Source organism: Cebus imitator, unplaced genomic scaffold (assembly GCF_001604975.1).
Source record: "Cebus imitator isolate Cc_AM_T3 unplaced genomic scaffold, Cebus_imitator-1.0 Scaffold216, whole genome shotgun sequence".
NCBI classification, from domain to species: Eukaryota; Metazoa; Chordata; class Mammalia; order Primates; family Cebidae; genus Cebus; species Cebus imitator.
The window spans coordinates 2,483,438-2,493,878 of NW_016107531.1; the positions used below are offsets into that span (position 1 = coordinate 2,483,438).

The 10,441-nt window shown below is 45.2% G+C and overlaps 1 long non-coding RNA gene across 1 annotated transcript; it reads left to right on the forward strand.

Moving 5' to 3' along the window:
* The first annotated feature begins 2,142 nt into the window (after window positions 1-2,142).
* Window positions 2,143-7,950, forward strand: LOC108318252. Its single transcript, XR_001831077.1, has 3 exons — window positions 2,143-2,211; window positions 5,695-5,848; window positions 6,110-7,950. It is a non-coding gene; the product is annotated as an uncharacterized LOC108318252 (long non-coding RNA).
* Window positions 7,951-10,441: the final 2,491 nt, after the last annotated feature.

Sequence of the window (10,441 nt, forward strand, 5' to 3'; positions counted from 1 at the left end):
TAGCCTTTTTGTGACTTGTTTAGGACACATTTGCTTACTCCAAGGTCATAGAATTGCTCTCCTATGTTTTCCTCCAAAAGCTTTATTGTTGGCTGGGCTGGGCATGGTGGCTTACACCTGTAATCCCAGCACTTTGGAAGGCTTAGGTGGGTGGATCACTTGAGGTCAGGAGTTTGAGACCAGCCTGGCCAACATGATGAAACCCTGTGGGCCCACATGGTGAAACCCCATCTCTACTAAAAATATAAAAATTATCTGGGTGTGGTGGCACATACCTGTAATCCCAGCTACTTGGAAGTCTGAGGCAGCAGAATTGCTTCAGCCCAGAAGGTGGAGGTTGCAGTGAGCCGAGATTATGCTGCTGCATTACAACCTGGGTGAAAGAGAGAGACTCCATCAAAAAAAAAAAAAAAAAAAAAAGCAAAGTTTTATTGTTTTTCCTTTCATATTTAGCTCTACAAAGCCCTATAATAATCTGGAATAGATTTTTGTGTGATGTGAGATAGGGGTCAAGATACACTTGTTTTTCTTTATTTTCTTATAGATATGCAACGGACCCATCACCATTTACTGAAAAGATCATTCTTTTCCCATTGGACTATGATGTTGCCCATCATACATACGGGAATCATGGATGTGTAGGTCTGTTTCCAGACTTTCTTCTCTGTTCCATTGGCCAGTTTGTCCACCCTTGCACCAATACCACACTGCCTTCATTACTACAGCTTTATTAAAAGTCTTGGCATACAGCTTTGTTTTTCTTCTTCAAGTTTGCCTTGGATTTTTCATGTATTAGCTGCGCTTCCCCCCAACCCCAGGGCCTTTGCACATGCTCCCTCCGCTGAAACCCCCTTCCTTTCTCTTATCACCTGTTAGCTCTTACTCACTGTTCAGATAGCACCTCGGTTGTTATTTCCTCAGAGAAGCTTTCCCTGAACTTCCCGACCAGGCCAACAGCCCCACAAACCCCTCATAACCCCACCCACCTCTCTCTGTAACATTGATTACAATTCAACTTTTCATTTATTCTTGTGGTTATTTGATCTATGTGTTTTCCTTCTCTCACCTGTTGAGCTCTGCAAGGAAGGGACTCATTGTTGTTTTATTTATTGATATATTCTCAGGGCTTAGCACAACTGAACACTTAGTCAAAGTTTTTGAACACACAAAGGCAAGAGTCCCTTATTCATAGTGATCTGTGTGTGTGTGTGTCTGCATGTGCCCTTGTGTGCATGTATATGACCAAAACTTTATCAGCAAAACTTTGACAGCATATCTGTTTTTAAACAGAGCACGTATGTGTGCAATAACAGAGTCCACTTAGGAGCCACAGATCAGGGGAGCTGGACCCCTCCTCTCCTCTTGGGTTCTCCTTCCCCCTCCCCTCCACCCCCCGGACCCTGTCCAGCACTCCCAGCAGCCTCCTCTCCTTCCTGAGTGACGGAGGAAGATGCTGGTCTCCAGCTGCCTCTGCTCGGCTGCCCTTGTGCAGTTGTCTGCCAGTTGTGCACGCCGATTACTATGAATGCCACCATCTGGTACGCCACGTGGACATCATAATCTTTTCTTAATTACATTAGCAGTGCAATCAGTTACTGCATTACAAGGCCGGCGATGAGCTTTTAAATCTTGGTGGAAATCATAAATAATTGCACTAAGTACCAGGCGCCAGATGTGTGCGCCAACTTCGGTTGCACTAGATAAATAGTAACCTTACAAGGGTGTGAGACAGCAGGCGGTCTGGCCGGCCACCGGGCCACGCCACACCTGGGCCTCGCTGCAGGAAGGCCCTGGCAGCCATGCACCTGAAGAGAGGCCACGGAAGGAGGCGGGGGCACCTTCTGAGTGCGTGGGCGCCAGGGAGAGAGAGAGAGATCCTCAGAGCCAGAGCCAGGGAGGGCGCGGGAAGAACGTGGAGACAGACAAAGGGGAAATGAGGTGGGTAGACAAGAAAGAAGAGAGAGAATGGGAGAAGAGAAGGCAGGTGGGGAGGAGGAGGAGAGGAGAAAGCAGGACCAGGGAAAGACACTGAGACAGAGACCGAGAGAGACAGAGAGTGACAGGAACACAGAAAAACAGAGTGCAAGGAAAAGATCCAGATGCGTGGGCAGGCAACGTTTCAGCTGACCCCTCGCTCTTGGCCAGCAGTTGGAAGGGATCCCAGGGACCAGCTCAGCCACTCAGGGCGGCAGCCAGGCATCTGTGCAGAGGGTGAGCAAAGCCAGGGCCAGGCCCAGGGGGCTTCCTGCAGGGCGCTCTGGGTTCTGGGAAGGAAGCCCTCCTGGCTTCTCTTTCTCTTTCTGAAAACCTCCTGAGTCTGAGAGGGAAAGAATGGGTCACAGAAGATTCAGAAGCAGCAGTGCTGGTGGGGGACAAGGAAGTCACTAGAACTGCTTTAGGTAGGCAGGAGGCCCGGGATTGGGGGAGCCTCTCTGAGGGGCGACTTTTAAGCTGACACATGTCTGGTGAGTCACTGTGAGCCAGGTGACTAGCAGGTGAAGGGAGCCAAGCGCATTCCAGGAGGGGAGGCAGCACACACAGAGGCACAGAGGCAGGACGACACTGCCATGTTTCCGAACCGGAGAGGAAGCAGATGCGGCTTCCGCAAAGAAAACCATGGAGAAATGTGGGGAACGTTAGACAGGATGGCTGCTTGAAGATGCGTTTTTCCTACTCACTCCTGAAACCTCACCAAGATGGACTTTTGTGGAATTTAAAAATGTGTAAACCCACAGGATAAGGCGAACAGGAGAGGAGACAAAAGCAGACGGGAGAGTTTAACACGATTTTGGAAGCTGGAGGGCAGATGGGTGATGGTAACGGACTTGCAAAGCAGAGAAAGCTGACATCTCAGCCTGCAGGAAGGGGAGCCTGCCAGGAGCAAAACATCCAGCCTGTGGGACCGGGGGACCTCGGAAAGGCTCAGACATGGGAGGCTGGCACTTCTTTCTTTATCTGAGACAGACTCCTACTCTGTCACCCAGGCTGTAGTGTAGTGGCATGATCATGGCTCACGGCAGCCTCAGCCTTCCAGGTTCAGGCCCATCCTTCTGCCTCAGTCTCTTGAGTAGCGAGGACCACAGGCATGGACCCCAGGCATGGACCACAGGGCAGAGAGAGGGAGCCACAGGAGAGAACAGGTTGAAGCCTCATTTAGCCAGACAGCCAACCACACCTCCCACCACAGCAGAAGATGAGAAGTTTACCCTTTGAGAAGCTGACTGGAGGCGACTCAGGATTTGGGGCATTTGCAAAGGAAACAGTGAGACCCAGACTAAAACTGGGAGGAAAACAAAAGAATGAAAGGGTGGGATTCACACCCTGTCCTCCCACGCTGTTCATGGGATGTAGGCAGCTGGGCTTCGAGCTGTTCCCATGTCTTCCTCCATCTCCAAGTCAGGAGGCTGGAGAATTCTTTTCTGGGGAAACCACCCAACAGAGGGGAAAAGGTCGACAGAGACCACCATTTGAGATCTGAAGCCCTCTAACGAAATTGCCAGTCTCTGGTCACCCTTGGGCCCCACCCAGGTACATAGAGCTTCTTTTTTTGTGGGGGTTGGGGCATGAAGTCTCTCTCTGTTGCCCAGGCTGGAGTGCAGTGGTGATCTTGGCCCAGGTTTAAGCAATTCTTCTGCCCCAGTCTCCCATGCTCCCACGTAGCTGGGACTACAGGCAAGGGCCACCATGCCCAGCTAATTTATTTTTATTTTTATTTTTAGTAGAGACAGGGTTTCGCCATGTTGGCCAGGCTGGTCTTGAACTCCTGACCTCAGGTGATCCACCTACCTCAGCCTTCCAAAGTGCTGAGATTACAGGCTTGAGCCACTGTGTCCAGCCCTGGTCAGCTTCTTACACCACACTTACACACTTATACTCTTGACCGTCATTCGTGTATATGAATGTATACATGAATGACAGTCAAGAGTCACCAGATATTTGTGGAAAACTCCATAATGAAACCCAGAGACCAAAGATTCAGGAAAATAGAAAAAGGCAAGTAGGAGGAAAAAGAGACAATACATCGAAATAAACACCCATGAATAATATCTCCTGAAAGATACAATAGGGCATTGCAGTCATAAAATAAGATTTAAATGTTATACATATATATAAAGGGAATGTTAAGATAACACTAAAGGGTTGGAAGATAAAGTTAAGATAACCCAGAAGTTACAATAAAAACATAGATAACTTTTTTTTTTTTTGAGACAGGGCCTTGCTCTGTCCCAGGCTGGTGCAATCATGGCTTATAGAGCCTGGACCTCCTGGGCTCAAGTGAGCCTCCCACCTCAGCCTCTCAAGTACCTGGGGCCACAGGCATGTGCCACCACACCTGGCTAAGTTTTCTGTATTTTTTATAGAGACAAGGTCTTACCATGTTGCCCAAGCTAAGATAACTTGTTATTAAATAGGTTATAAATATGAGAAAATTAAAGAATCAGTTCAGGAGGCCCAAAATCCACTTATCAGAGACCAAGAAAGAGAGAAGAAATAAATCAATTCAGGAGGTCTAGAATGATGTTAGTAACTGTTCTCGAAAAAAAAAAAAAAAAAAAAAAAAAAAAAAAAAAAAAAAAAAAAAAAAAAAAAAAAAAGAAATACAAGAAAATTTCCCAGAATTGAAGGACTTGAATTTCAGGATTGAAATGTAACACTCCAGGCCAGGCACAGTGGCCTCTACCTATAATCCCTGCACTTTGGAATCCTGGGGCAAGAGGATTGCTTGAGCCTGGGGGGTTCAGGACCAGCCTGGGCAACATAGGGAGACCTCATCTCTACAAATAATTTTAAAAGTAGCTGGGCATAGTGGCATGTGCCTGTGGTCCTAGCAACTCAGGAGGCTGAGGCAGAAGGATTTGCCTGACCTCAGGAGGTTGAGGCTGCAGTGAGCTGTGATCACGCCACTGCATTCCAGCCTGGGTGAGAAAGTAAGATTCTGTCTCAAAGAAAAAAAGGAAGGCAGGAAGGAAGGAAGGCAGGCAGGCAGGAAGGAAGCATGGATGGATGGATGGAAGGAAACACTCTAGCCCAGTGAAAAAAGACCCACTCTTAGGCATATTGTCGTGAAATTTCACAACACCCAGTATAAAGAGAAGATCCTGGAAATTTCTTGAAAGGAAAAAGTTGGATACAAAGAATTGGAAACCAGAACAGTATACCTTCCTAACAGCAACCTTGGAAGCTAGATGATGTGACACAAAGACTTAAAAGTTAGAAGAAAAAACTATTTCCAACCAAGGATTCTGAAGTTCATCTATTATTTAACTGTGAGAGTAGAATAAACACATTTTCAGATATGCAAGATAAAAATAAAGTTAGCTTTTATGTGTTCCTTCTCAAAGTACTACTAGAAGATATATGCCTATAGCTAAACAAGGGAGAAAACCAAGAAAGAGAAAAGCATGGGATCCAGGAAATGAGATCCCATAGAAAGGGAAAGGGAAAAACTGTGGTGAAAACTAGCAAATGCTAAAAACAAAGCACTTATTAACTCTTGAAAAAAACAAAAATCATACAAGAAAAGTATATATTAATAGTACACTACATGGCTCAGCTATGGTCAATATTTACACAGTTCTAATATAAATATTGAGTACTTAACAAAAATTGTGATGTAACTATGTTGGAAGGATGGGAAGAGGGGGAAGTGTGTAGTGTGCTGTAAGATAACTAAATCCTCTTCTTTCTTGCTAGAAAGTCAACCGATTTTTCTATAAAAATGTGAAACTAGCAGTGTAAACCATTATTTTGAAATACAAAGGTAAACAGAAGAGACCAGTGAAAGCATGTAAAGTAGCTGTCTTGTGGGAGAGGAAAGGAAGATATAGTGGGGACTCCGTTTTTTATTGTCAGTTCATGCTTCTATTTGACTCTAAACCGTATACATGTACTTTAATAAACATTTAGAAATTCAATTAAAAAAAGAAATTAGGAGGTGGTTTGAAATGAGACTAGCAAGGTAAGCAGGTACCAGGCATGACAGAACCTCATGTTCCATTTTAAATAGTTGCAACTTTCCCTAAGAGCAATGTGGAGCCATATAGAGAGGTTTTTAGTAGGGGAGTGACAATGTCAGATTTATTTTTCTAAAAAAAAATTTTATTTCCAGTTGTAACCTTTGGGCTGACTTTCCAGAATTACCCAGGATTGACCTGTGGGAGATGTCTAGCTAACCCCTACCTTGCAAAGCTTCACATGGGTGATGATATTGAAGGTCCAGTGCAGATCAATGGGGGCTCCATAGCAAATGAGAAACAGAGGAAGAACTAACCTTCCTACCCACCAGTGCCCACTGACACTCAACCACAGCTTTGCTCTTGTTTCTGGAGGAAGGGCCATGGGGATCAACTCAAGAACATGGTAGAACAGAGATGCATGCTGAATTAGTTGGTTGTAACCACAAAATTATTTTGGTAGTTGTTGCAAATTGCTTCACTTATCTTGGTTTCAGTGTAGAACTCAATGGTAATGCGAATACACTTGATCTCCATAGGGTCGTTGTGGGGACTCAATGAGATAGATTCTGTAGAGTTTTGGGCTTGATTGGTGCAGTGTTCAATGAGTGAGCTGGGAGAAATTCATCTCCCCACTTCTGGTGTTTCCTTCTAGGAGAACAAAAGTCTCTCTGGGTAGCACCCCTGGCCTCTCTGTCTGCTCCCTGGGTTCTGCCTTTGGAAGTGGGAGGTGATGTGCTTGGTAGGGAAGCCCGAGGGCAGGAGCTGGGCCTGGGTAGCTCAACTGCTTCCTCTTCCATTCTCAGGAGCCAGTTGTCTCTGGGAAGCATCCATTCTGGTCACTCCACAAATGTACAGGGGCAGGCTGGATCCTTCCAGGGAAGAGGGCTCCAGCTAGGGTGGTGGGTCAGCTCATTCAGGAGTGTTCCCAGCTGACACGTTGGGCCAAGTGCCTGGTGAACAAGTAATGGAATGTGGGGAGCAAATTAATACTCAAAAACCGAGGCTTTTGAGGGGACCAGGCCATTAGATTGTTTTTTGTTGTGTTTTGTTTTTCATAAGCAAGCTGCTATTTTTATACAGGCATAGGCCTTAGCAAAAGTGGGCTGAGCTGGTTCCCGAGGCCTTAGGCTAAGAGCTATTCAGCTCAACCTGGGCAAAACAGTGCCTGCCTCGGCATGGGCCACGAGGTTCTCTGAAGATGCCTGTAGGCCTCAGGACTCCTGTGGGTAGGCATTGCAGACAGTATGCTTTGATTACAAGGAAAAGAAGGTTTACCCATATGTAGACCCTGTTAGTGTCTGACTGCTGCTGTCACAAATCACCGCCGTAGTGGCCTAAGACAAGCTTCTTATCTCGCTGTTCTGGAGGTCAGAAGTCCAAAAGCGTTTCACTGGGTCAAAATCAAGGTTCGTAGCCATGTTCCCTCCAGAGGCTCTAGGAGAGAATCAATGTCTGTGCCTTTTGCAGCTTCTAGAAGCTCTCTGTCTTCCTTTGCTGTTGATCCTTTCCTCCTCCTTCAAAGCCAACAGTGTAGCATCTTCTCATCTCTCCCTGTTCTGTTGTTGTATCAGCTTTTCTTCACTCTGAGCCTCCGGCCTCCTCTTAGAAGGACCCTGGCAATTACATTTAGGACCCACTGGGGTAACGTAGCATAATCTTTCCATCTCTAGATCTTTAATTTCATCACATCTTCAATATCCCTTTACCACAGCCACAGGCTCCAGAGACTAAGCCATAAACATCATTGGACAGAAACATCATTATTCAGCCTAGCATATAGACCTTTTTTGAATTTTTTAATTTTTATGGGTACATTGTAGGTATATATATTTATGGGGTACATAGGTACTTTAATACAGGCAGGCAACGTATAAATTCCATCAGGGTAAATGGGGTAGCTATCACCTCAAGAATTTGTCCTTACTTTAGTGTTACAAACAATCCAATTATACTCCTTTAGTTATTTTAAAATGTATAATAAATTTTTATTGACGATCATCACCCTGTTGTCTATATTTTTGTACAATTTAACTATCCCTCCTCTCCCCGACACTACCCTTCCCAGCCTCTGGTTACCCTCCTTCTATTCTCTATCTCCATGAATTCAATTGTTTTAATTTTTAGCTCTCACAAATAAGTGAGAACATGTGAAATTTGTCTTTCTGTTTCTGGCTTATTTCACTTAACACTTCATTATGTCCTCCAGTTCTATCCAGATTGTTACAAATGACAGGATCTTGTTCTTTTTTATGGCTGAATAGTACTCCCTTGCATATAGGTACCATATATTCTTGATGGACACTTAGATTGCTTCTAAATCTTGACTATTGTGAATAGTACTGCAATAAACATGGAAGTGCAGGTATCTCTTTGATATACTGCCACACAGACCTTTTACACATTAAGAGGAGGAACAATTACCTATCACTTTTGCGATTTTTCAGTGCAGTTTATACTGCACCCAAGTTCCATGCCCTGCAATGCCATGTGTGAGCCTGTACAGTTGTACTGCCAGTGTGAGGCTGAGGTAGACAGCAGAGGGAGGCTGCCAAAACCCCATGCCTTGCTGTGCTGCCTTGTGGTACAGGGCTAAGAAGAGCTGGGAATTAACGGGGCTTCCCCATAGGCTCTTAGGGTTCACACGCCACTCCATATGGTCTACAGTTGCCTCTGGAATAATCACGGCGTTGGATTTAGAGATTCAACTCCAGGCTTCACTCTCAATACAGCATATTTTATTAATGTAAAGAAGGAACAGGGAATCTGTTATAAAGGGATGTGTTATCATCTTAGGCTCACAGAGGAACAACTCAGTAACGTCACAACCCCAGAAAATTACAAAAAGAGCTAAGGACGCTCGTCCTTGAAGGACTCCATCTCTGAGAATTAAGTTGTCTGGAAAATCAGGGTATTTGGAGAAAAGTATGCCTCAGATGATCAAAACACGTGCAGTAGAAGAAAGGAAATGTAATGAAAAACAGCTCCACTAAACTGGAGGAAGAGACATTTTCTGAAGAGAAACGTTGAGATCTCAGGAACAGACTGGATGGGTATGAAATGGCAAATGTGATCTTGAAGGCAGAATAGGCTACAGGAAAGGGAAATAAATGTAGGCACAGCATTTGAGAAGGGGCTATGTCTCAGCTGTGACTAGACCAGAAATGGTAATTGAGGCCACAGAAGTTCACTAAGGAAGAGAAGCAAGACCTCAGAGAGGAGGGTAGAATGATTCTCCCCAAGGGAACCGTATCCAGGAAACCTCTTACACACACACACACACACACACACACACACACACACAGAGAGAGAGAGAGAGAGAGAGAGAGAGATGGAGAGACAGAGAGAGAAGCAAGAGAAAAAGAAGAGAGAGAAGGAGGAGAGAAAATGAGAGAAAGGGAGAGGAAGGGAAAGAAAGAAAGGGAGAGAAAGAAAAGACAGAAAAAGAGAAAGAGAAAGAAAGCAAGTGAGCACATATCATTGGAGCAAATGGCAACTCTCTCCTTAGATACTGAGGCATCTAATACAAGGAGTTACAGAGAATCCGGACAAATTTAAGAAGAGGAAGATCAGTATAAAATAGTAGAAGCATCACTAACTAGGTAAGTTTCAAGGTGCTAGAACCACTGTAGCTGGAGATCAAGGTATTACTTGGTCCCTGAGAAATGGTCCCTGTTAACTTAAGGAATTAGGACTCTCTAAAGCAGTGGTTCGTTGGCCTGGCTGCACATAAGGTTCACCTGGGGAATCTTTTCAACCTAGTGATGCTTGAACACCAGCGCAGGCCAAATGAATCAGCATCTGATGCTCTCAGGCAGGGGTGCTCCAACTTGAGTAGGCATCAGAATCACCTGGGGGGCTTAATAAAACACTAATTGCTGGGTCCCGCCCACAGAGTTTCTGCTTTGATAGGTCTGGGGTGAAGCTTGAGAATTTTGAATTTCTAACTAATTCCCAGATGATGCTGAGGTTACTGCCTAGGGACCCACGTGGAGGACCACTTTTTCTAAGGAAAGGCAGTGCAAAGATAAGACTGAATGAAACGGGGTCAGGTCGGACAATGGCAGATGGAGGCAGACCTGGGTTCGATGTTGGATGATGTAGAAGATCTCCTAGGAAGATTATCTGATCCAGGAATTAACATGGGGCAAGATATATTTGCTCAATGGATGCTTTCAGCACAGCCAGAACATTCTGATTTTGTTCTCTCTCACTCTGGGGGATACCACAATACAAAAACAGTGCCTTCCTAGAAGAAGGGGAACCCTGAGGGAGCATGAAACTTCAGGGACATGTCCCATGATTGCAGAAGAAGACAAAGTGAGAAGCATCCTCAGAGTCTAGAACTTTCCACAGCAAAGGAAGCTTGCTCTGAGAAGCACACAGCAGAGATCTTGGTCCTCTCTAGGACTCCAGGGGAAAAGGCTACCAAAGCCACACTCTCTGTGTCAGTTCAAGCATCTGCTGAGGGTAACTTTGCAGCAAAA